The sequence below is a fragment of the Enhydra lutris genome, unplaced genomic scaffold (assembly GCF_002288905.1).
Source record: "Enhydra lutris kenyoni isolate GAN:26980312 unplaced genomic scaffold, ASM228890v2 scaffoldscaffold46, whole genome shotgun sequence".
Taxonomy (NCBI): domain Eukaryota; kingdom Metazoa; phylum Chordata; class Mammalia; order Carnivora; family Mustelidae; genus Enhydra; species Enhydra lutris.
In genome coordinates this window covers 14,347,930-14,375,341 of record NW_019154130.1, presented here as the reverse complement: position 1 = coordinate 14,375,341, position 27,412 = coordinate 14,347,930, and the positions used below count along the sequence as shown (strand labels likewise).

The following is a 27,412-nucleotide window of genomic DNA, read 5'->3' as shown; positions in this document are numbered from 1 at the left end:
CTCAGAGAAATCCCAAGACAGAAAATCTCCCCAGAGATGCTTACAGGCCAGAAAACTGGCTTCCCTGAGAATTCTCCTTCGTGAGAATTAGCGTTAACATCTGACCTTTTCTTAGCGTGTTGGAAAAGTCCCTCCTTTCTTTAGGTATCTTCCCTCTTTGAAAAATAATTGTCATTAAATTTAAAATTTTAGTTTGAACCGAGGTCATTTCCCTGAATCTTCTGCTTAGTTTTCAGTGATCATTAAAAAAATAATAGTCTTATATCTTTGAGTCTTCTTCCTACCACATTTCTATTTTTGTACTGGTTAACCTCGTTTGCATTACTTTTTTTTTTTTTAAGCTGTAAATTCTCCTTCAAGTCTTATGTATGCATCTAGTGTATGTTCTGGATGGAAAAGATTGTTCTGAATGAGAGATTCTTTTCTCTAAGAAGGACCTGGCTTCTTTGCTCTTTCTGAGACCGTAGTTTAAAGAAGTAGAACTTGGTGAGTAGGCGAGGGTGTCCCTGGATTTAGACCTTGGTTCTTTCTGGAAGTCTAAAGATATGACTTTGTCAGTTTCCCATAGTTGATCCCTCTCATGGACACTGACCCAGGCTAACAAAACTGACAATCTTACTTATAAAATGACAACTTAACAACTCACAGTGGAAAATACAACCACCAAGTTGACTGGGATGCTATGGCTGGCTCATTTTCCCAATTTTTTTGTCCTTCAGAGAAGTCTCCTTAAAAACCTCATTTCCCTTCAAAGGCTGCTTCGTGGACCTGGACCTGGCACAGAAAACCGAATGAGTTTAATGGCTAGTAGCAGCCAAGTAGATCCATTGCTAATAGTAACACAGTGTACTTGCCAAGTGGATAGGCACAGTCATGCCTGCTGGTCAGGGTACCCTCTTCCGTGAGCAGGGCACAATGCAGCTGATTGGGTTTTGTGTTTTCTAAAATGAGGTACCTAGGTGGGGTACTCACTCTGATTCATCTTGGATACGGTCCTCATTTCTATCAGTGAACATCTCTAAGCATGTAGAGTGGGGTTACTTCTACAGATGGCCGTGAACAGTCGTTGCTTATGATATATCCTGTTCAAAAGTAATGCATATGTATGTATGTTTTAAAAACGGTCTTATTCTTAGAAGTTACCTCCCAGTGTTGGTTTCGGGAAGCCCATTATCTGAACCGATTGGGAGCATGATCTCAGTGCCAGGGTCTTTATGGACTAGTCTAGAACACGGAGGCTTCCAGCATTCTGGGATACAGGGTCATTCTGAAGGCGCAAGTGCATCTTTGATTGTCCAGGACTTATGCCAAGGTCTGTTATTGATTGCAACCTTAATTCCTCAGTGAGAACACTCACTGTGTGCTATGCCATGAGCCCCCAATACATGGTTTGGAAAAGAATCAGTCACGATATCTCTTTATTTATCCTCTGCCTTGTATCTTTCCAAACTGTTCTGAATCCATTTCGAAACAAAACAGTATAACAAGATAAAATAAGAAGGAAAAGGCCAAGAGAAAATAAGTCTAGAGAAGAAAAATATGGAGATAGGAATGAAATGAATATAAAAGAATGCATGCCAAGAAGGCGTATGTGCTTTCTGGAATTGGGTGGATGGGCAGAGGGACAGCCAGATAGCATTTCTTAGCTGCTTAAGGAGGCATCTAAAATCCAGCTACTATTAAACTGAATGCACTGTATACTAATATCTTCTCCCCCTGTCCAAACCAGCCACGCTCTGAAAGAAGAAGGAGACATCACTAATCTTACCCATACTTAATGAGTCCTTGCCATGTGCCTAGTGCTGTGTCTTTAGCCTTTTCTCCCCTGGGGGTTGGCCTGTAATCCCTCAAATCCTTTTACTTCCGAGCAGAAGAGAAGGACACATTTATCTCACTGCTCTGTTGGAGTTGGGAGGGAGGGTGGTCGGCATGCATCTTATCCTGCCCATTCAGAAGGAGGAGGATATAAAATAGAGCATGTGTCACTGCTGTTTATCTGTGGGGAAATTAGTCTTTAAATCCTGTCTTGCTGCTGGTTGGAATGTGCTGTGTCTAATGGCTGCTGGAAGCCTTCACAGCAGCAAGTCACGACTTAATTTAGTCCGATGAGATCACTGCCTCAGAGCATCTTCTTATGAAAAAAATAAAGAAACAAACCTCCCTGAGTCTAGGAACTAGGGCCCTACCACTCTTGCAGATGAAGATGCCTGGGAAAATAGGGCTTTTTCAAAGGGATGGCAGGAAAAAAAAAAGCCTCACTGCAGTTTTGTAACTTGTCATGCAAGAATCCAAATCCCATATCAACTTGCCTCAGCCCAGTTTTGAGGCTGTGGGTTTTCCTCTCCCCTCCCTTTGATTCTGTTTTATAAACCTGGTTATGGACTGCATGCAGCTGAATGGCTTTGTTGAATTTGTGCTGGAGACTCTATTCTTCTGAGTGAAAGAGGACATGGCCACAGGTGCGGTACCCTGACTCTGTCTCATTGTTCAGGCCCCACAGAAGCATCCGCCATATTAAATCAGGTGGATCTAGAATGATCGAGGAGGTTTACGAACTTCATAGCAGGCTGATTTATCATTTAAAAGGAATGAATAGTCAAATGGGCTATTACTGCTGAATTTTAAGGCTGTCATCTCCTAGCCAGGGGAGGGAGCACTTACTCTGGCCTCTGCCCCTGGAGCAATTAGATGGAGCACATTTCCGTCAATGGTCTCCATTGAAGAAGGGTGCCCGGGCCCACTGGGAAGCCAATTGTGGTCTCCTTGATGTTTTCTTGCTACCCACTCCCGTCCGTTGTGTTTGCCTGGAGATTCACTGGCCATCAAAAGCTGAGAATGAATCAAGGTGGAGGCCAACAGGAGAGTCATATTGAAACAAAACGCCAGGCCTTTACGGTGTTTCATTGCCTCTTGGTGGAAGAAAGGATTTTAAGACTCCATCCCTTTATCTAAGGAAGAGAATCTGATTCTGCACACTATAAAGCAGACAGATGTGTGATATGATACATCACTCTGGATGGGGCCATAGGGTAGAGGCCCTGGGCGTAGGCTCTGTGTATACCAGCATGGCCCCAGGACACACTCTTCCGTGTCTGGGTCCTTGCCGTCATGTTCTTTTACTGATTTGGTTAAATGATTAATGCTGAGTAACCAAGAGTCTAAAGCTAGAGACACCAACGAAAGGAACCCTCCCAGCATGGTGTGGCCGTGGGATCACAATGTTGTCCTCTGATTTGTTAAAATCATGAGTCATGCATACTCTCATTTGTTTTACATAACTATCAATGTCTGTATTTAATTAAGCAAGCCACTGGCATGATGAACAAGATCTAAAATTAAGGCATAGGAGGTGACAGTCTTTCTTGGTACGCGCATTCACAGGGAAAGGGATGGATGTGTGGAAGCCTGAGTGTCCTAGAACCCTGCTCATGAATCCCAGAAGATGGTCAGACGTCTAAACATTAGTTTCCTTTCTCTGGTTCTGCAGGTACTTCTCTGTCATCAAGACTGCATTATAATCCTCCTTTCTTTCTTCCTCTTATAACTCTCTTTAACATTAATGAAGACATAAGTACTCCTCAAAAAACAGTGCCTTTCCAGTGTTCAGGATGCAGCTTGTGCATTCTCCCTGACTGCCTCCCAACCCTAAGGTCAGCGGTTCTCAAAGTGAGATTGGTGGATCCCTGGGGGGTTCCCCAAATTCGGATTATTTTCATAATAATACTAATATGTCATTTGGCATTTTTCATTGTGTTAGCCTTTGCACTGATGGTGCAAAGCAGTGTTGTTTTAAAAGAAAGAGTAAAGATTTGGGAAAAAATCTCCATTTTAATTTTTAAAGTGGTAAATATAGATAAATGTAACACACATAAACAAAAGCTCTTCAGGGTCCTTTGAAGAGTGTAAATATTTATTCTCTGTAGCACCTGATACCTAGTGAACACTCAAATATTTCATTGAGAGAATCTAAAGACTATCTTACGCATTTTACTATCTTTATACACATTATTGTGTAAACTTTAGCTTTTTTGTGCACTTGTTTCACAACGTATTTCAAAGAAACGTAAGACATGTTTCTTGACATTTTCTTGCTCAGATCAGTTCAGTAATTGTTAAGTGCTTATAGAATCTCCAGCAGTCATAACAGGATCCGTTCTACATTTTGTCTTTATAATTCAGAGTCAGTAATAAATCAAAAGCCAAAATGATGGTACTCTATTACATTTTACCTTCAAAGAGGATTGCCATTTGATTTCAGTGGTAGTGCGATGTTCCTACTTTGGATAAATGGTATTCATGCCCCATTAAATCAATAAATCTCTCATATTATTCTTGAGCATAAAGCAGATTGATTTGGGGGGGAAAATAAGAGTCTGATAAGTTATCCATAAAAATACAGGCTGATGATGTGGGGAGTTGATTCTTGATGATAACTTTTATATTTATGAATCTGTGAGTCTGTTTTTGTAACTTTTTTTTTTTTTTAACCATTTTCCCAGTTCTCTCCATTCTTTTGTGTGGATTTATATTTCTGGTTGTCACTTTCCTTCTGCCTGAAGGACTTCCTTTACCATTTCTTACAGTGCGGGTGACAAATGCCTTCTGCTTTTGTATATCTGAAAAAGTCTTTTACTTCACCTTCATTTTTTGAAGGATATTTTTGCTGGGTATAGAATTTAGGTTGACAGGTTTTGGGGTTTTGTTGTTGTTGTTGTTTTTCCATTCAGCACTTTAAAAATGTTATTCTACTGTCTTTCAACTTGCTTTGCCCCCTCCCCTCCCTCTTCCCCCTGGTGAGGAATCTGTCTTCTCTTTGTTTCTCTATATATAACTTGTCTTTTTTCTCTGACGGGCTTTAAGCTTTTTCTCTTATTACTGGTTTTTAGCAGTTTGATAATGTGGTTAAGCTTAATTTTGTGTTTCTTGTGCTTGGGGTTCTTTGAGCTTTTTGCATTGGTGGGTTTATGGTGGCCATTATTTCTTCAAATGTCTTTTCTGTCTGACCCCTATCCTCCTCCAGGGACTCCAATTACATGCATATTAGGCAGTTCAAAGTTGTCTCACAGCACATTGATACTCTGTTCATTTTTTAAAGTCTTTCTTTCTGTGTTTCATTTTGGGTAGTTTCTGTTGCTGTGTCTTCAAGCTCAGTAGTCTTTTTTTTTTTTTCAGCGTCTATCTGCTGTTATAAATTTATAATATTTATGGCAAAATAGATATGTTAGAGGATACATCACTGCTCTAACATTTTTTACTTTAGTTGTCTTATAGACCCAACAGAGACTAGTTTTTTTGTTTTGTTTTTTTAAAGAGAAGAATCGATTTTTCCCGTGCCTCAAATTAAATTCTTCTTTGGACTTTCATAGCTAAGCTGTGGTGCCACAGCCCACCCTGTCTCTCAAGTTACAAATGTTTTTGAGGGCATCATTTTCCCTTCATTTTCCAATATCTGTAGCAAGTCTTATTAACTGTGCTTCCAAAAGAGATCTCATTTCCATCCACTTCTCTCCATCTTTTGCCACCATCCTACTCCAAGCCACCATCATCTCCTCCTTGAATGACAGCAACAACCTCCTCACTGTTTCCCTGTTCCTTTCTACCTTCAGTCCTGTTTTGATCTGTTCTTCTTACAGCATTCAAAAAATGACAATCAGATCATTTCACTCTACTTCTCAGAATCTCCTTTGGCTTCCAATTAATGGTATTTTGCTTGAAACCCAAACTCCATTCCAGGCATTTAAGATTCTTGGTCCCTGCCTGCCTCTCTACCATCATCTTGGGTGGCTTTTTCCTTCTTTTGCTGTGCTTTAGCCAAAAATTGTTTGACCGCTACCCACCAAAAATACGTTTCCCTTACAATCTAATACAGGGGAGCATCTATATACTCTACTTCATTGATTCTAAAGTATTTAAAATCAAGATGCATCTTACAGTCATATCTGGTATATGACTCTCTAGTCATGTGGACATAAAGACATGTGGACATGTCACAATTTGGTCAACAGCACCTTGTTTTACTTAATGTCACAGTTTGGTCAACAGCACCTTGTTTTACTTAATGTCACATAAAATTGCCATGGCTTACAATTGACAGCATCCTAAATCTGATGAATTATGGTATTTGAAATAAAAGTTTCCTATAACAATACTTCACTATCCAGGGCACATCTGCATCCCACTGTTTTCTGTTCTATTCTGTTTATTCCATTTCATTGACTAAAACAAAACAAAACAAAAAAGAAAAAGAAAAAACAACCCATTTGTCACGCTTGCCCTTGGGTCATAGCTTGAAGTTTGAAAGCTCTGCTGTAGCCATTCAGACCTTTTTTTTTTTTTTTTTTTTAATCGAATTACAAAACCCTTTCTTGCTTCGAAGATATTTGCCCTCTGCCTTTTCCTGTTCTTTGTATGGCTGACTCCTCATCATATTATGGGTGTCAGTGTAAGTGTCACCTCTTCAGAGAAGCCCTCCTTGATTACCCATAAGGTCCTTTCCATCCCTCTTATCCTTTTTTCTTATACCTTGTTTGTTTCTTTCGTAGCATTTGTCACTGTTTGTAATCATGCCCTTGTTAACTTTCTCTCATTCCCCACTGAATGATGGTAATTCCACCTATGCTGTATGGCACCACAGGGTCTGGCCTATCAGGTGCACTCAGAAAGTCCTTGAATGTCAGCTGAACATTCTAAAATGCTGCAGTTTCAGAGCAGCTTTGCTTTGGAGAAGGCCTTCTTCTTACTTGAAGGTCAATGTCAGGTTTCTGAATCTCAGCAGCTTTTGATTAACAACAAAAAAGTCCCTGTTTGTCTTGGCTCTTGTTCTGTGTGTGTGTGTGTGTGTCTGCGTGCATGTGTGTGTCTCTCAAGGAGTAGGCTAGGGAGGGGCCAATTGGAAGGAAGAGGAAAAGGTTAAGAACGGGGAATAAACAAAGGAACAAGAGTAAAAACTATCTCCTTGAATTTCTTCTTTTTTTTACAAAGCCCCTGGGCATTAATATGAATGTTAAGATATTTGTACAGGGTATGCATGTGTGGTCTAAGTAGTCAAGTGTTATCAACACAACATCATATATTCCTGTAACTTTAATTTCTGATGTTGGACGTGACTTAATTAATTAGTTCTTTGAAAACCAGATGTTTGGGCAGCTGCAACAACCTTCTTGGCTTTCTAGGTAAATTGCTCTTTTCTTTATAAAACCCAAGCATGTAGAATTGTATCCTACACTATGAAAAATTTCTAATTGACTCCTTACCTTTTAGGCACATAGAGATGAAATCCAACGCAAATTTGATGCCCTTCGTAACAGCTGTACTGTAAGTATTAAATCTAAAGGTGATTAAAATAACACGAGACTAAAAACCGAGAGGGAAGAGCGAGCATCTCTTATAACATCAACTGACTCTTACAGACTTTCAGCCTGAAGCACACAATGGGGTCAAACTGATTTGGAGTTCCTGAGCCCCAGCTAATGCCAGTTTCTTGGGTTCCTGCCAGTTTAAAAAATTCTAAACCATTCTTTATTTTGGGGAAGGATGGTTGAAAAGGGGGAAATGGTTCTCACTGCATAGGCTTCAGTAGCTGCAACAAAAGTCCCAAGGCAGCTCCCTCTGCCGCCCCAGTGTTGAAGGTTCCAAGGCTGGTCCCAGCTAGACGCTGTGCAGACGCTGGGGGTGGTTGCCTCACAAGGCTTCTCCAGCCTGCTGCTGGAGAAGTTCTGTGGACCTAGAAATTTTAACTTCCTACTGGGCAAAATGAAACTCTATGGCTCTTTGGGAGATGTCATTTACATGGAGAGAATTAAATTCTGTGAGTGGAGAAGCATCATACATAGGTTATATGATGGGGTAGGGTCAGCGGGAGCTCACTCCTTCCCATTAGAACAAAGGACTGAAATAGGCCCCCTTTCAGAAGACAGGTTGTTATCCTATTCATGGTTCCACCTCCTTTCTTTGGTACTTTCATGGCTTTATTACCTTCTTAGTCCTCAGTGAACTTGTCTCCATTTGTGTTATTTGTATCTGTGAATTTCCAGAAACAACCCCACCATACTCCCCACATAAATCTTTTATTGTCTTGTAATGAACTCTTTCTTTCCTCTTCACCTCTAATAAATGGGACATTAAGTCTTAAGAGTGTATGCTTTCCCCCTTAATTTAGTTACAAAATCCACACTGTAAAATGCATAAAGTGCACTAATCTTATGGGTACAATTCAATGAAGTTCTTACACCATATAGACGATTGCGTAGCCACCACATAGATCAAGATCCAGAACATTTTCATGTCCCCTTCTTATCTGCATCCTTTGCCCAAAGGGTGACCACAGTTCTGACCTCTGATACCAGAGATCAGTTTGGCCTGTTCTTGAACTTCAGACAAATGGCATCATGGAGGGTATGCTTTCTTGGGCTCAGCTTTTTTTGACTTGAGTTGTCTGTGGCGTTTGTCAATGTGGTGGAGTCTGTCAAGAATCTGTTTCTTTTCATTAATTATGATGTAGTGTTGCCCCTGGACACATAGAACTGGAGTTTATTTATCAGTTCTACTGCTGGTGGGATTCAAACTGCTGCTGTAAGGAATGCAGCTGTCAGGAAGCACCATTGCATGAGTCCTTTGGTGGCCATAAGCACCTGTTTCTGATGCGCATATACTCAAGAGTGGGGTAGCTAGTAGGTCACGAGATATGCCTCTGTTTGACTCTAGCAGGTACCCGGCAGATGGATTTTTGGTCAGTATTTCCCGGTGCCAATGGCTGCCTCAGCGGTAGGCCCACCTTACAAGTGTCTCCCAGTTTCCTCCATTCTGCCTCTCTTCCTTGAGAAGCTGATGCGTTCTGTTGCTATACTCTTGGGCCCCCACTTTTTCAGTATCTTACTGTCTCTGTTTCATTTTCTTTTTAATGCACGAGTTATTTGCTTATATTACTTACATGCTCATAAATGATCACTGAATAAAACATAGTTCATTTTATGATCGTGATTTTTTTTTATATTACTATTTTTTCCTAAAATAACTTGGATACGTTTTAAATGTGTACATCGTTAATCCTTCATCTGGAGTTTTCTCTTTTTTTAGTCTTTTGGCATAACAGTTTTTTTTTAATTGAAGTATAGTTGATACACAATATTACATTAGTTTTTGGTCTATAACATAGTGATTCAACAACTCTATGTATTATGCTAGGCTCACCACAAGTATAGTTACCATCTGTCACCATACGATGCTGTGATAATCCCATTGATTATATTCCCTATGCTGTACTTCTCATCCCTGTGACTTAATCATCCCAGAACTGGAAGTCTGTATCTTCCATTCCCTTTTGCCTATTTTACCCATCCCTCCACCCCCCCTCCCCTTTCTGGCAACCATCAGTTCTCTGTATTTGTGGGTCTGCTTCTGCTTTTGGTTTGTTCGTTCATTTGTTTTGTTTTTTTAGATTCCACATGTAAGTGAAATCATGTGGTACTTGTCTATCTTTGTCTGACTTACTTCGCTTAGCTTAATATCCTCGAGGTCAATCCATGTTGTCACAAATGGCACAATCTCATCCTTTCTACATGGCTGAGTAATATTCCGAGTGTGTGTGTGTGTGTGTGTGTGTGTGTGAATTTCTCATTTTCATAAGAGCTTTTTTAAGAAACATTTTTATAGCTTTATTGAGGTTATACTTAAAGTACAGTAACTTCAAGAGTTTTGAAATGTGTACACAGTTGTGAAACCAGTAAGACAATCAAAATAATGAACATATCTGTTACTCTCAAATGTTTCCATCTGCCTCTTGGTAATCCTCCCTCCCCCAGATTTTAAAAATTAGAGATTTGTTTTTTAATAGAATATGCCAATATGTAGAATGAATTTAGTTACTTTCTTATGTAACTTTTATATTCTCTCGATCCCTCACATTTGCTTTTTTGAGGGGGGAGCGGTGACTTCTAATCCTTGCTTTACTTACTTCTGGCATTCTGTGGAGAAGACTTTGGACCTCTCCCAGTGGAAGGGAGAACACGAAACAGTGACACCCCCCCCAATACTTCAGCTAGAGCTGCTGGGTTGCTTGTGGTCCAGCCATGCACTCTGGAGTCAGATTGAGTTCTGATTCGAAATTGGCCTCTTTGTAACCTCTGTAATGTTAAACATCCACGCCTCCATCTGTTCACCTGTAAAATGGCGCTGACATCGTATATTCCCCATTCCAATATATTATCAATTATAAGATGCATAATTCATTTAATAACTACTCTATAGGGGCTTGGTGAGGGCAGAGACACAGCTGCTTAGTTCCAATATATGTTCACATTTCAGAAGCAGTAAAACTTAGGAGACACTAATTCACAGAATCAGAAGTTTGGTGCTAATGCCTACATCATGGGGGTCCTGCAAGAATTAGATGAAGCCTCCAAGTGATTACACAGGGTCTGGTCCATAGAAAGTGTTGTTTACAGTATGGGTTACTATTAATATTTTATTATATTGGGTTTGCGACATATTCTTTTGTTTAGGAAATGGTCTGCCCCTTTAAAAAGTTTGAAAACCACTGCTTTAGGACAGCATTTGGCAGCAAAAGAGACCCCTGTTACAGTTTTTCAACTTCAAAGACCCTTGATGGGTGTTTCTTTCTTACTGGCTCAATCTGAGATCGTCTCTGCACGGAGACGTCATCTTCGTCGCTGGTGGGAACTCCTGTAATAACTCAACGATAGGAGCTCCCAGTTAGCAGCTTTTAAAAAGCTCCTAAGCAGTAAGATTTTCCAGCTCAGACCATTTCTATATTTTGACGAGATGTAAAAAAAGGATTTGATCCAATCTGGCACCTAAAACCCTACCTAAGTCTGTTTTGGAGGGGAGTTGGTGGGCAAACATATGACACAGTTTTAATTATGAATCAATCTGTCAGCTATAAGATTAAAAATAAATAATATGCAAATAGCTGTCTTCAAGAAGGAACCAGACATTCCGGTAGGACTTCAGCCCTGTGTCTTTTTAGCCTGATGCTCCACATCTGGCTGGTTTCTTCACCCACCAGAGTGCTCTTGAACATTTACCTGGTAACCTTCTCTCTACTGGTCTTCCCGTCAGGTGTGAGAGGTAAAGAGTTCTTGCTCAGAACTGTCAGGTTTCCTTGAAAAGCAACATATAACCCCAAACAGATCTCCCTCTCTCTCTCTCTCTCTCTTTTTTGGACACTGACAGTAGATCATTTTTTATATCCTTATTTCCTCTTAGAACTGCATCACGATCTCTTATCTGCAAAAACAGCATAGAAGAGCGCTCTGTTGGCCCTGCATTAGGAAGCTGTCTCCCTCCTCTTCTCACTGCTAAGATGGAGTCAGCCTTCCAGTTTCTCTTCTTTACCCTTTATCCTTGGGGTTGGAGGTTAACAAACTCATAATAGAATGAACATATCATTTGCCCTTGAGGTAGAGAGGATACACCCATGGACACATGGGAGACCTAAGAATTCTCCTTGCACATTCCCTGGTTCAGCATCACAGATTGCCTATCACAATACTTAAAAGAATTTTTTTGAATTGTGGAGACCATTAATTTTCTGCCTGTGTCCCAAGTCAGTTCAATATCTGTAAACCCAATAAATGTGTGTGTGTGGATGTGTGTGGGGGTGTCTAATGCTAATACTTAATACCCCAATGCCAGCAACCTCAAAATAAAATCACAAGCTAAACATATTATGGCTTGGGCAGAAGGAATATATAAGAAGTCTGGATGAGTTAAAATGCTTTAATGAGTGTTTGGGTGCTTCACACAAACATGTAAGCCTCCTCTTGACAAACCGGCAAAATAGAGAGGGTAGAATATAGAACCAACAGCCACAGACTGTAAGTAGAGATCAGAGGTGTGAGACCCCTTGAAAACTGGATGACAATAGGGGACTAGAAGGATGCCTCCCACTCCAGTGGGCCCATCGCAGATGAAGTGAGAATCATAATCTTGGCACATCATTGAGCTTTTCAAGCATTTCTTCCTTAGCACTTTATAATCTGTTTTGAAGGGAGAAGAGTTAGCAGAAATGGGCTAATAATAAATTGCAATTTTCCCCCCATAAATCATAGAAACGGAGTGAGAACCCAAAGGCTCAGTTATATCTTCAAGTGACGAGTAAATTATTTTGGCCACATGTATATTATGTGAGCAGATTTTCTGTAGTCTCTTTGCTCTGCAAGAGGTACCATGATAATCTTTAAAATGAGGCATTGTCTTGGTCATTAATTTTTTATCCCTTGTATCCTTATATTCCACAGGCTACATTAAGGTAGAGCAGTATGAAAGAACATTCAAAACATTAAAAAAAAAAAGAAAGAAAGAAACAGGAGGTAGTAAATACAGTATTTACCTCCATATCATAAATGAAGACCCCAGCCCTGCAAAGTTCAGGATTTAGGGCTTCAGACTCCAAGCTCCAAGGCCAGCTTGCCTCTGTTTTTTTTTGGTCGGGGACAGGGAAGGACATTAGATTGAAGCATAATAGTTAAATGGAGGCATTTACAGTCCAGGATGAAAACTATCTTAAGGAATGGCTTTATTACATATAAGATGGAGACCAGTTGAACTATTGGGCATCATTCATTCCTTCTTTCTGCTTTTAGGAGATTTAACCATGTCACCCAAAAGGGTGATCCAAGGATCCCTTTGAGCCATAACTGCCCACTAGGAATGACAAACTTAAGAGTTTTTCACCTCCATTTTCCATGATAAAGAAGGAGTCCTAGCTAAGGACCCAACCAGATAACCTTCATTCCCCATCTTGTAACCAACGGTGCTTTAGGAGTTAACAGGACTTTTGACATTAAAATACAAATTACTAGACCACTTAACTACATTAAAAGCTTATCAGCTCAGTTAACAAAATGAAAAGCTCTGTTTTCTGAACCACATTGCACAAATGTCCTTAATTGATGCTCTTTAATTCTATGTGCCTGGTAAGATTTTTTAAAAATTGATAATCAAAGGGGTTAAAATAGGGAATTAGTCATGGAAAGAGTGGCATCACTTCCTAAACTAAGTCTACTCTAGGTTTGGAAATTGGAAACAATTAATAAACTGTAGGCTTCAAGGCATTTCCTTTTAATTTACTTCTTTTTGTTACATAAAATTTAATTTACTGCCTGTGTGCCTCATTCCAACTATTATTAGAAAATTGCCCTTAAACTTCGAAAGTCTTACATACAATAGCTCTCTGCAAGCCTGATACTGAACCTTGGAAAAGAGAATAGGGAAGCTAAATGCACTGAAATCAAAGTCATTCTGCCATTGAGCAGAGAAATAATTTAGCAAAGCCAGATTAAATCTCTCAATAAAATGACAATTTCATATACATGCCTTCCCATTTTTTGATAGCTAACTGTATAATAAAAAACATTAAAGTGATGCCATGGCACAATGTTTTCAGGATTATTCTGAGCTTCCTTTAAATTTTTCCCTTTTGTTGCATGAAATTAAATTTATTGCCGAGGTATTAAAATAACTCTCAGTGTCCTTCTCAGTCAGTCCTCCTCGATAAAAACTTCTTGCTTTCTAAGACTATCCCTGGTTCTAATGTCCTGTGGATGGTGCTGTTTAATTAGCTGATCGTGATGCTACTCTCTGAGACGCCTGTCCTTGGCTTGCATTTTCCACATTATATTATCGTCCATTAACTTGATCCCATTTCAAGTTGCCGCTTCCATACGACAGTCACTTTTGACAGATCTGCTTTTGCCATGTCTTCCAGATGGTTCCTGAGGGAGAAAGAATCAGAGACTTTTCTTTTTCCACCACAGCATATGTGTGGTAGTGCTGAGTGGGCGGGCATGGGAACTCGGCTTTGGCAGCCGGGGTTGGCTGAGCAAACGGAAGTGGCACGTGCATTGCTAGTGTCACGTAGGTTCTAAAATCAATGGCTCTAGTAGCAGTTCTCATTTCAAATGGACTTGCTCGATGCACAACTGGGTTCCATTCCTCTTTAGGTAATCACAGACCTGGAGGAACAGCTAAACCAGCTCACTGAGGACAATGCTGAGCTCAACAACCAAAATTTCTACTTGTCCAAACAACTCGACGAGGCTTCCGGCGCCAATGATGAGATAGCACAGCTGCGAAGCGAAGTGGACCATCTTCGCCGTGAGATCACGGAGAGGGAGATGCAGCTCACCAGCCAGAAGCAAGTAAGGGCAGTAAGCAGTGTCAGGGATCCCTGGCACACTTGGATCCCGTTAGAGCGGGCACCTGGTATACCTCTCCCAAGGGATCCGAGACTGAGCCTTGTCTCTTAAATGGGCTCTTTTTCATCACATGTCTGTTTTGAGGGCTTGGGGGTTTGGAAAAAGTAGTTTTTAGAAGTGTGTTGTCCTCTTCATTTGGATTTTTAAAAAAGTAAAGATAAAATAGAATGGTCTGGGAGGCTAGTGCAAGTCCCTTGATTTTTAAGCGTAGTCTCTTCCCCCTTGGCTTGCTTTGGGTTCTATCTTCAAGGTGGTGGCAGAAATGGCCCTTTATCCAATCCTGTCTGGTCCCCTGGGTCTACAGAAGAAAGAGATACACTGTGGTTCAGACTGTAGTTAGAAACTTGTGCTTTTCTGACACTGATCCAACAAAAGTAACATCCAGGAAATCCTCATTTGATACAAGGCACAACTCAGTGGTACTGATTTGCAGACGATGGAGGCTCTGAAGACCACTTGCACGATGCTGGAAGAACAGGTCATGGACCTGGAGGCCCTGAACGACGAGCTGCTGGAAAAAGAGCGGCAGTGGGAGGCGTGGAGGAGCGTCCTTGGCGACGAGAAGTCCCAGTTTGAGTGTCGGGTTCGAGAGTTACAGAGGATGCTGGACACCGAAAAGCAGAGCAGGTGGGACTACCTATTTGTAGAAAGCCATTTGTGGGATCACCTAAGCATTAGGAACAGTGTGACCAACAGTCCCAGCTTGCCCAGGACTGAGAGAAGTTTCTAGCATACAAGACTTTCAGTGCTAAAGCTGGGAGACTCTTGGGCAAACCACGGTGGGTTGGTCATCCTAGTTGGAAATATGGCCACTGTCCCTTGGATTCTGTGTTGAAAGCTGGTGTCCTTTTACCCCATGTGGAGACCTGAGAGTCAGCAGGGCAAATAGCTCAGTGCTTCCTTGGCAGAAACTCTTACCTTGTGTTTGTTATCATTGTGACCATGTGGCAAGACCATCTCCATTCTAACCCCGGTCCTGTGTACACCAGGGTTTCTCAACCTCATCACTATTGACTGTTTGGGCTAGATAATCCCTTGTTGTGGGGGCTGTCGTGTGCCTCGTAAAATGTGAGCCTCATCCCTGCTTTTACCCACTAGATGCCAGTAACAACCCCTTCCTCACGTTGTGACACCAAAAATGTCTGCAAACATTGTCCAATGTCCCAGGGGGGCAGCATCAACCTTGGTTGAGAACAACTTCTCTACAAGAATAGTTGAGCTTTTTTCTTTCGTGGTAGGAAATAATAAGTTCAAGCAGGATCTTTCCTCTGCTTTCCCACTTCCATTTCCAAAGTCAGAATCCTCTTCCTACTGGGACCATGATAGTGCAGGTCACATACTTCCTACCCCTGGGGGTTGCCTTTCACACTGCAGACATGGCCGATGCGAAGAAAGGTTATGACAGCTTTACAGCTGCAAAGTGTTTGGTTCTAACAAAATGGGTCTATTATGACAGTTTACCAGCAGATAGAAATAAATGGTCTTGAAGAATAGGTCTCATTTTCCAGTGTGCACGTAAGAGTTAGCTCATGACTTCATGTGTGCACAAATGAATTGTATCCTTCCTTCTTAGCCTCACTCATATCACCTTCCTCTGAGACTGACCTTCCTGGGATACTCTGAACTCCTTAACTGAGATAAACTATGCCTAGAAACGCCTCTCACAAAACATTTAGTTGGATACCATTGGACTCATTTTGGCATTTCCCACATTGACTTGACCACAGTACGGTAGACTCAGCCAAATGTGTTGGATGTTTAATGTGTGCTAAGTCACTTACACTAGAAAAGATTGGAGGCAAAAGATGAGACTCCTTCCATTTCGAGAGACACTGGTAGACCTACTCATATTTTGGATATTCTCCCACTCGGTATTTGCTCAGGTGACGGGCTGCCAGTTTAAGACCTCCTGTTCCTCTTTCCCCTGAGCCTTCATGGTATATTCCAGTTGCTTTCACGCAGACCCCCTCCCTTCTGCCCTCAAGTGCAGCTCCTCTCCGAGCTGTTTCTAGAATCCCTCAGAGACCAATTTGAGGGTCGGAAGCTGACTTCAGCATCGAGAAACATGCAACTCCACATGGAAGGTATAATTATGGGCTGTGCTTAGGAAGACATTTCATGTATACTTTCAGGGACAGTTGTGAAAGATCTTGGCTTTTCTTCTCTCCCCCCACCCTCCCCGCCCCTCTATTTTGGTGTTACGTGGGATACCGAGATGAGTAAAATATAATTCTTAATTCTTCTACTCAAGAGGCAAGTCTCATGGAGAAGATGAATTATGCATTCGGGTATTTACCACCTCAAATAGAGAGTGGGGTGTGCCAGGAGAGGAGTACGTTTATGCTTTGGATCTAGAGCAAGGAGAGCTTCCTTGCGAGAGGAGAAATTGAGCAAGGTTTTAGGGAGAATGTGGTCTTTTGAGTTCATCCTTGAAGGCTGAGTAAGATTTGGGTTTGCAGGGTAGGGGAGGTAGGGGAGGTAGGGGAGGAGAGCGCGGGCCAGTACAGGAGACTGTATAAGCCCAGGTATGGAAGGACCAAAGCACAACACTTAAATGGGGAATGGCAACAATTTTTCTAGCTTAGTTCTTGTTTTTTCTATTTTCTAACCTTATTTATAGATAGATTCATCAGATTCGAGTTTCAGTTTCCTAATGAGCACCCCAAACATGTAACTTATTGCTTAGACTTTTAAGGAGAGGAAATGTTTCCTTGATTGAGTTTTCCTGTGGTCCCTCAGGGGACCTCATTCCATTTCTGCTCCCAGGGGAGGCTCTGACAGTCTAGCTACATCCCATTCAGTCCAGTTGTTTTTGGAAAATTGCCTTTTCCCCTTCAGCCTTTCCAAGTGAGTACTCATAGGAACTTTAACTATTAAGAGTATTTTTCCCCAAGGTCTAAAGTGGGTCAAATCTTCGCTCTGTAAGCAGTCAGAAAGCAAGACATAATTTGGAACTGGGAATCTGGGTTGGGCCTCTCTCCAGCCGGTAGCCTGTTTGGTTGCTTATCGAGATCAGAGATGGGCTCACTTCCTCCTTCTGGACTGGTGACTGGGGGGCTTCTGAAATGGGCCTGTGCTCTCCCGGCAGGGCGCGGGCCGACCAGCGGATCACCGAGTCCCGCCAGGTGGTGGAGCTGGCGGTGAAGGAGCACAAGGCTGAGATCCTTGCTCTGCAGCAGGCCCTCAAGGAGCAGAAGCTGAAGGCTGAGAGCCTCTCCGACAAGGTCAGCGCCCATCCCTTCTGCTTTTAGGAGGACATCTTCATCTCCCTCTTGTATTTATTTATTTTTTATTTTTTAAAGATTTTATTTATTTATTTGACAGACAGGTCACAAGTAAGGCAGAGAGGCAGGCAGGGAGAGAGAGGAGGAAGGAGGCTCCCTGCTGAGCAGAGACCCCCCCCCCCCGACGTAGGGCTCGAACCCAGGACCCTGGGATCATGAACCAAGCTGAAGGCAGAGGCTTTAACCCACTGAGCCACCCAGGCACCCCCATCTCCCTCTTTTAGAGGGCATAGTTGACCCATGCCCAGGTGCAATCCACGGTCTGCATATTTCACGAATGCACATTTACTCTGTCCTGTCAAGTCGCAGGGTCAGTCTCCACATGGGACCTCCTGGGTTGGCGAGAGCGTGGGAGGTGTGGTGGGGACTGGTGTGTCACGGTCTGTTGGTGACTATCCGGGCCCCTGAGGTCTGGATTCTGATCTGGCCACACTGCTTTCTCGTTTTCTGGGCACCTGATTTGAGATTTAATCTCTGGGTTGGTTGCAGGCTTTAATGTCGAGCATTCTTGGGAAGTGCTCAGCGGCAAGGACTAATGCTCCTTCCGTTGCTGCCACAGCGGATAGCCTGGCCTCTCTCTGTTCCGAGGCCAGGGCCACAAGAGAGTCTGATGGCCATGTGAGTCCTCAGTGTTCTATGTTGGAAATAGGCCGTGCCGTGTTCTGGAGGTTTATCTAAGTCTTGAAAGAGATTTCAAACAGATGCTCCAGTGTTCCAGATAACAAGAATGCAGATCAAAGAAATTTCATGTATAGACCCAGGCTCACACACACACATGCTTTTTCACAAACATATGCATAAAATAAAGCAAGAATCTGAATTTCATATTTTGTGTAACTCCTTGTTATTTCATGATTATAAAAGTAACTATTTGGGGTCACTGTGGCAGATCTAGAAACCAGGGAGAAATAAAGGAAAAGATGACTGGCAATCCACCACTGATCTATCAGAATAAATTTAGATTCTTATTATGTAAACAACTTTATAGCTTTAAAAAAAAACACCGTAGAACTAGGAGCTTTTTCCTCAGTTACTGACTGATCAGTGTTTTGAATGTGTAGTTCTTAAAAAAACCTCAACAACACAGAAATATCTATTTAATCATTTAATCATTCTACTTGTGTTGGAACTTTGAGCTTCTTTCGATTTTCTGCTGTGGTGTTATAAATCTTTATGGATACCCATGATTATTTTCTTATAAAAATAAAATTTCACGGAAATAAAATTATTGGATTCAAGGCTAGAGCTTGCCACTCAGGAGCACTCTGGAGTTCCTTGATACTGGCTTACTTTTTTTTTTTTTTAACCCATGAGGAAATTAGTATATTATTTAGAGGTAAAGGAACCCTTTTGTGATTGAATTTGAATATTTTTTTCTATTTGATTGTTCTTAGAGTATCCATAGCAAAGTTCTGCCCATCCTTTAAGATTCCAGACATTGGAGCGCCTGGGTAGCTCATTCGGTTAAGTGTCTGGCTCTTGATCTCAGCTCAGGTCTTGATCTCAGAGTTATAAGTTCAGGCCCCAAGTTGGGCTCCACGCTGGGTGCAGAACTCACTTTAAATAAAAAACAAACCTCACTCTAGACGTTGATGTAATCTTTTCTAGACAACTGGTAATTCAGGAAGACTTTCTCTTCTCCATACCCCTTTTATCAAAAATATTACGTGACAAAGCAATCCTCATTTGTGTACATGTCTAGTTATGGGCTGCTCTCTGCCTTTGGATTTTATATAAGATTCTTAAGAGAGTTCGTCCATTTTTTTTCATCCCCAAGAGCCCTGATGTAATGCTGTGCAAATAGTAAGCATTCAGCATTTGATTACTTAATTACTTTCAGTCAAAGTGATCATCCTTGTCTTAGAACTTGTCTAAGGCATGTGACCCATGCCTTAGAAATAACCCTATCCCCTGTGACATGGACCTTTGTGTTATACTTTTGGAAAACAATATTTATTTATTTATTCATTCATTTATTTTTTGAAAGATTTTATCTATGAGAGAGAGAGAGAGAGAGAGCATGGGCATGTGAGACTCCGCATGAGTGGGGGGAGGGGCAGAGGCAGAGGGAGAGGGAGAAGCAGACTCCTTGTTGAATGTGGGGCCCAATCCCAAGACCCTGAGATCATGACGTGAGCCGAAGGCAGGGCGCTCAACCGACTGAGCCACCCAGGCGCTCCTAGAAAACAATATTTATACTCTGATCTTCAGAACCTGATTCTTTATATTTGAAAATTTGTGGGTATTTGCAAAAGTCATCAGCATCTAGCATTCCTAAATATGATATTATGGCCAATTTTTCCAAATGCCCAGCTCAATGACCTGGAGAAGAAACATGCCATGCTTGAAATGAACGCCCGCAGTTTACAGCAGAAACTGGAGACTGAACGGGAGCTCAAACAGAGGCTTCTGGAAGAGGTGAGTCTGTGTGACACCTGAGAAACCCGGCCAGGTAGAATTCTGAAGGTGAAAATTTGTTGTGTTAAGTGATCAGATCCAGATCAGACATCATTGTTTTGAAGTTTGAGTTTTCAAGAAAGAGTAAAGTGGTCACTTAATACTTTTTTGAAGGCATTTACCATGTTCAAAGAACGTGTCACAAAGGCCAAAAGATCTTTGTCACTTGCATCCGCTCACGTGGTGCTTAAAAGAATGTTGAGCACCAATGAGTATGTGCCAAATGGAAGTTTGTTAAATAGACATACGGGTGACTGAATACTGAATGAAATTGTGCTTTTAGAGTTAATATCTAAGGTATACTTGCTTTTCGGGCTGATAAACATCTGTGCACATTGGCTTCACGCACAGGGCAGGGACTTGGCCAGATTTATGCTATGTACTAAATGTCATGAGGACTTTTCATCATCCATTTAATTCAGTTAAAAAAAAGTTAGGCCCTGCCTTTGAGACATGGAATGGAAAACTTCTGAACCCATCCCTTATATTATTTCCTGGACGTTTTAGCAGAAATCTGAAAGTCTCTCTTTAAGTTGATGACTACTTCGCACTCCCAACCAAAGCCCTCCCTTATATGTTGAATCACTAATGATTCTGCTTTGTTCATTAGAACTGACCAACCAGGACAAATATATTTTCTAAAGACATTTAATGGGAAACAGGACTCCAAGAATGTTCTGTTTAGCCCATAGTGAACCTGATAGTTCAATTAACCAGCTCACCTTTTCTGGTTAGTTGAGGTTTTATTATATGATGCCTCCCGAAGGACCCTGCTGATAGAAATAATATTGCTAAGCTATTAACTTTGAAAAGTGTGGTGAAAATTTCGCAGGTGCGTATGAAATATTTTACAGAATAAGACTGTAAAAAAAAATGGGTGGGAGTTTGGGAGTGTTCTGGAGATGGATGACTGTGACGGTTGCCTAACACCGAACATGTCCTTGGTGCTGCGGAACTGTCCACTTAAAAATGGTTAAAATGGTAAATTTTATGTATATTGTATCACAACAAAGATTTTACAACAAAATTAATCATATACACACAGGGAAGTTCACCAAAGGCAGGCTTAAGAACGCTGTCATAAAAATTTAAAGATCTACCTGGTGGTCAAGTAAGGAATGATGGTCTTTTATCTGGAATGAGTAGACAAACGCCCCCACTTAGGCACATGTTGGAAACAGAACAGAAATCATCAGTGATGTTGTCTGGTCCTATTTTCCTTCCGAAGAAAGAGAGTTGGTTCTGACAGCTCGACACTTTGGTCCAAGGTTACATGGTGACTCAGTGACAAATCTTGGAATAGCAGGCTGGGATCCTGATTCAGTCCCCTCCTTCTCACTTCCATACGACACGAGAACATTTCCAGCTTCCCAGTCTGTGCCTCGCAGATAGAGTTTTGAGCACAGACATCTGGCTGACACTGAGTTTGAGGCAGATTTCACTGACAGTTGAAACCATTATGAAACAAAGAATGATATTTATCGTTCAGGATGTGGCTAGGACCCCTGGGCCTGCTGTGCACTTTTTTATAACCATGTGACCAAGGGCTTAACCTGAGTGTTCTTTTTTTTTTTTTTTTTTTGATACTTTTATTTTTTTTAAAGGGGGGGACGCCTGATTAATTATCATCACAGTGAAAATATAAAACATTTTCATCATCCAAAAAAGTTCCCTATGCCTCTTCTAGTCAATACCTTCTCACCCTGGCCCCAGGAACCCACGGATCTGCTTGATTTTTGTCACTACTGATAGCTTTTCTTTTCTAGAATTTCCTAGAAGTGGAGTCATACTATATATACTCCTTGTATCTGAATTCTTTATTTTTTTTTTTTAATTTTTAAAGATTATTTTAGAGAGAGAGTGTGTGTGAGTGGGGTAGGGGCAGGGGGATACGGAGAGAGAGAATCTCAAGCAGACTCCCCATTGAAGATGGAGCCCAACTTGGGGCTCCATTTTGTGACCCTGAGCTTATGACCTGAGCTGAAACCAAGAGTCAGACGCTTAACTCACTGAGCCACCCAGGCGCTCTTCGATTCTTTGGTTTAGTTGAGCATGTTTTTTGGGATTTATCTGTGTTGGTGAATGCACTAGAAGTTCATTGCTTTTTATTACTAAGCAGTAATTCATTGTATGGGTATACCATAATTTATCCGCTCCCCTGTTGATGATCCTTTGAATAGTTTCCAGTGTTTAGTTATTATACATAAATCTGCTGTGAAAACTTGTGGGCAAATCTTTGTGTAGATATATTTTCATTCCTCTAGAAGGAGCATTGCTGGATCCCACGTATAGGTTGATAACCAAGTAGTTGTTCCAGTTTGCACGCCCAACAGCAGTTCCAAACTGTAATGCTTGGCATTGTTTAGTCTTTCTAGTGTGTCAATTACAATATCACATTGTGGTTTTAATTTGCATTTTTTTAATAATGAAAGATGATAAGTATCTTTTCATGTCTTTGTCATTCATATGTCTTTTGGGAAGTGTAAGTTCAAATCTTTTGGGTAATTACTTCTGAGTAAAGTTGTTAGGATTTTTATTTATTTATTTATTTATTTAAAGATTTTATTTATTTATTTGACAGACAGAGATCACAAGTAGGCAGAGAGGCAGGCAGAGAGAGAAGGAGGGGAAGCAGGCTCCCCGTGGAGCAGAGAACCCGATGTGGGGCTCGATCCCAGGACCCTGGGATCAGGACCTGAGCCGAAGGCAGAGGCTTTAACACACTGAGCCACCCAGGTGCCCCAAAGATTTTTTGATACTAACTCTTTGCCAGATATATGGATGGTAAATCTTTCACCCAGTCTGTAGCTTGTGTTGTCTTTTAAAACAGTATCTTTCAAAGTGCAAATGTTCTTAATTTTTATGAAGTCAGATTTATCAGTTTTTTAAAAATGGCTTGTTTTCTGTGTCCTAGTTAAGAAATCTATGCTTACCCTAAAGTTGAAGATATTTTCTTCTCTCTGTACTCCTAGAAGTTTTATAGTTTTAGCTTTCATATGGAGATCTAGGATGTATTCTGAGTTTATTTTTATGTATGGTATGAGAGGACAGGTTCACTGTTTTCCATAGAACTATCCTGTTACTCTGGTACCATTTGTTAAAGACTCTTTTCCTTGTTAAATTTTCTTTCTTTCTTTTTTTTTTTTTTTTAAGATTTTATTTATTTATTTGACAGAGAGAAAGAGAGCACAAGCAGGGGGAGAGGCAGAGGGAGAGGAGAAGCAGGCTCCCTGCAGAGCAGGGGAAGCCCGATATGGGACTCGATCCCAGGACTCAGGGATCATGACCTGGGTTGAAGGCAATGGGTTAACCAACTGAGCCACCCAGTTGCCCCCCTCGTTAAATTTTCTTTTTACAAAGTCATCTACATGTCTATCCTTGTTCTGTTACCAGACCATCTGATTATAACACATCTTGAAATCAAGAGATAGTGTAGTGTGTGTGTGTGTTATCTGATAAGTGTCCTCTTTAATCCCCATCCCCTATTTCTCCCATCCTCCCACTCACCTCCCCTCTGGTAGCCATCAGTTTGTTCTCCATAGATAAAGAGTCTGTTTCTTGTTTTTCTCTCTTCCCTTTTTTGTAGTTGCTCATTTGTCTTCTTTCTTCAGTTAACCCAAGTGTCCTCTTCAGGAGGTACAGAGACCTATAAAGGGGGCCAGAATCACGGCCTCAGAATTGGGAAGAGTTTTTTTTATGTCATGCAACCCAAATTCCCAGCCCTTGTTCCATTGTTCTCTTCATCCCTGCCCCTGGCAGATTTTGCTAATGGACATTTCTTCTAAATCTTTCCTCTTGGGCCCAAAATGGCTTCAGAACCTTTTTTGACATGGCACTTGACAGCCACTATCAGTCCATTGGAAGTCATGACAAAGATGAAAATCCATTTGCTAATTCTGGTCAAATTAACCTAAGGCAGAGAGAATCCCTTCCCCAACATTCCCCACCAGTGCACCTGGCTGGACCTCAGCCTGAGTGCACAGTGTTTTTGGATATTCCAACCCACTTTTTCCAGTAAATTTAATTCTCAGGAAGTCCTGTCTTATTTTGAATTAAAGCTTGTAACTTTCAGCCACTGGTTCTATTTCATTGGAACATTTGAAAATAGAGCAGTCTGATATTAAAGAGAGTAATGCTGATTAGTGATCAAATTACTTAATGGATAATTTAAAAAATAATGCTTCCTTAACAACTGCTATGTGCCAGGTGCCCTTCTGCGTACTTTCCATGAATTGGCTCCTATGTGACAGTTCTATGAGGAAACTACTTCTTTTATCTCTGTGACGGTCACTTAGATATCTAAGTCGCTCTCCCACTCCAGACTGCCCTGCCTTTCCTAAGAGAAACATTTCAAGTCCCTCCAAGTTTGAAATGTTCTTTTCTGGTAGATTTATCTTTCCAAAGAGACTTTCTAGAAGCCCGCATGGTCTGAACAACATGGAGTACTGTGGGACATCTCCAGTTCCATTCCAAGCTCTATAAGCCTCTGCCAATTACCCTGGGCTCTTTGGGTACCTTTGTTGCATCATTGACACCCACTGACCTGTTACATGGCCACCAACCGTTCCATAGATTTGGGTTTTTTTTTTTAAATAAACATCTTTATATTCTGTTTATCAGTCAATGTTTTGTGTTTTTTTTTGTTTTTTGTTTTTTAAGATTTTATTTATTTGAGAGTGATCATGAGCAGGGCAGGGAGGAGCAGAGGCAGAGGGAGAAACAGACTCCCCACTGAGTAGGGAGCTCGACACACACCGGGCTGGATCCCAGGACACCGGGATCATTACCTGAGCCGAAGGCAGACGCTTTACCACCGACGAAGCCATGCAGGCTCCCCTATCAGTCAGTGTTTTTAAAAATACTGTCCTTTTGAACTTTCTCTAGTTGGTTTTGATCCATCCTTTCAGCCACCAGGGTTGTCTGGTGCTCTGGTCCTGGTATCCAACTCCTTCGTGCACCCTGCCAGTCTCCTGTCCCCCTTGTGAAACTGTCGGACAGATGAAAGCACAGAGCTAACGCTCTCTTTCAGTCCGACACTGACCCGTGAATAGCCCCATTTGCTTCTCTCTGGGAAGCAGGTAAATGGTTTTGAAAAAATATTCCGCTGAGCACCAACCTGCCACTCTTGTTTTTTATTATAGTAAATAAGCAGCCTGTTTCTTGGAAAGCTAACGGACAGTTGATGCATTTGTTCTAGAGAAATATTTTGGGCCCGGCTGTCCCCAAACCGATTCTTGTCCCCAGCTCCTGTTTCTCTGCTTCCTGCCTAGTAATTAATGTTGTTCTAAAATAGTGGGAAGAAACTAAAGAGGGTAATTTGCAGAAATCACTTGCACTGTAGGGGACTGATAGCTCCCTTTAAGAGGTAATTTTAGCTGTTTTCTCTGCTCCCCTCCCCCCCCCAATATTTTAGGGGTTTCTATGGTTTGAGTCAGAAATTCCAGGTTGGTATATAGGCCAGGTGATCTCTAGTTGATGGCAGTATCTCTTGCTTTATGGAGGACTGATGAGGGGAGGCTGGTGGAGGAGGTCTGCACAGGGAAGACAGTGGGGTAGGGAGGGAGAGGGGAGTCTGAACCGGATGGAGGGAAGGGAAGAGAGAGAGACTGCTAAAATTCCTTGAGCATCTATGGTACACTGGGCACAGTGCTCAGTACATCGCCCAGTCGTGGGGGGGGGGGGCGGTCATTATACCCACTTTCAGATGAAGACACCAAGGCTTCTAGAGCCAATATGAGCTGCCCTATGGTCCTATGACTGGTACATGTTAGAGTCCTCATTCATACTAGCGTCTGTAGCATTCCAAAGCCTACGTTCGTCCCACCACACTGTGATGCCTCAAGGAATCTGCTTCCCCTCAAGAAGAAGGGCCATTGAGGAGTAGAGATGGAAAGAGAAACAAAACATAGGTTGAGGGAAGCGAATGAGATGAAGAGGGTCAGCAAGTTTTGAGGTTGTTGGTGGCCCTTGGCCTTCTAGGGCTGAGGACACGAAGATTTGCTGTGGCCTGTCGGAAAATGCCCATGGCCGTGTTTACTCTCCTCTGGAGCTCTGTCCTAGAGTCTGCAGAGATTCTAGGCTATCACGGGAGGGGGTAATAGGGCCGCCTACATGGCAGTTGGATTGTCACCCTGGGGTCAGATGACATCAGGTGGTGTCTCTTCAGGGTAGCTGCTCTCTCCTGCTTTTTTAGAAACAGAAGCATTTTAGGAAAGAGAGCCATAAAACCAGCATCTTTATAGCCTGCCTTATTTTCTGGTTGACTTCCATTATAAAAATCGGAGAGATTTTCAGCACAGAACTATTTCCAAAACACTAAAGTGATCCCCCCCCCCCCCCCGCCTCCACTGGCCCCCTGGGTTTTTACTGATTCTTGTGCTGAATCTGGGCTCTTCCTCTTCCTTCCTCCCCATACTGCAGAAGCGTCTCCTATGATTGTGGCTATTTGTGTCCTGGTTGGGGGTCCCTCACCCTGAGGAGGTACTCCTTAAAGTGAGAGGTGACATGATTCCCCTTTGCGCATCCACACTACCTGAACAAAGCGATCTCTCACAATAGCATCTGAGACCTTACAAAGCAAAGCTAAGGCAGATTGGAGCTTAGCTGTCATGGCAGTAATTCACAGCATCTTCGATGTCAACTCAGATGGGCCAAGTGTCCTTAACTGTAACGGAATGGAAAGGCGGACATGGCGGCCTGGTCTTCCTCTTACAGTGGGGATCCTGTGACTTGCTGGCCATCCAAGATTTCTGGGCATATTCTTTTTAATTATGCCACGCGTCTGTCGGGGACAGAAGACAGTCGGTAATTCTGGAACGAGAGGATTTCAGAAGCCGAAATTTGGCGCCACGCCTGCGATTAGTTTGGTGACAAGAACAGTGGGGGCACGAGTTGTATTGTCCGTGGTATCGAGACTCTGGCCTTTCCCCCCACTAGCAAGCCAAATTACAGCAGCAGATGGACATGCAGAAGAACCACATCTTCCGTCTGACTCAAGGGCTGCAAGAAGCTCTGGACCGGGCGGATCTGCTGAAGACGGAAAGGAGCGATCTGGAATACCAGCTAGAAAACATTCAGGTGAGAACCGGCAGAGGGAATTTACTTAGAAATTGCCTGCGGATGCAGAGCGTCATGGCTGAAAGCCATCTGGTGAAATGATGAGAGTGATCTCTTTATACTGTGTGTTTCCCCCATATTTCATTATGAAAATTTCCAAACCTTCAGAGAAGTTAGAACATACCTGTAATGATCAGCTCTGAGATTCTAATATTTACCCCTGACTTTTTTTTTCCCCCCGTATGCGTATCCATCGATCAGTCCTTTTTTTAGTTTTGTTTTTGGCCATAAGAAAAGGAGTGAGTAAGTAAATATTGGCCCAGTGCGGTCTGTGTTGAATTTTCATAAGCTAGTACCCTCATGACTTAGTTTTTTTATTTTCTTAAAGTACCAAATTTA

General features: G+C 41.9%; 1 protein-coding gene across 1 annotated transcript in view; it reads left to right on the top strand.

The window, feature by feature from the left end:
* Positions 1 to 27,412, top strand: part of LOC111156397 (citron rho-interacting serine/threonine kinase) — a 219,270-nt gene that overhangs the window by 165,158 nt on the left and 26,700 nt on the right.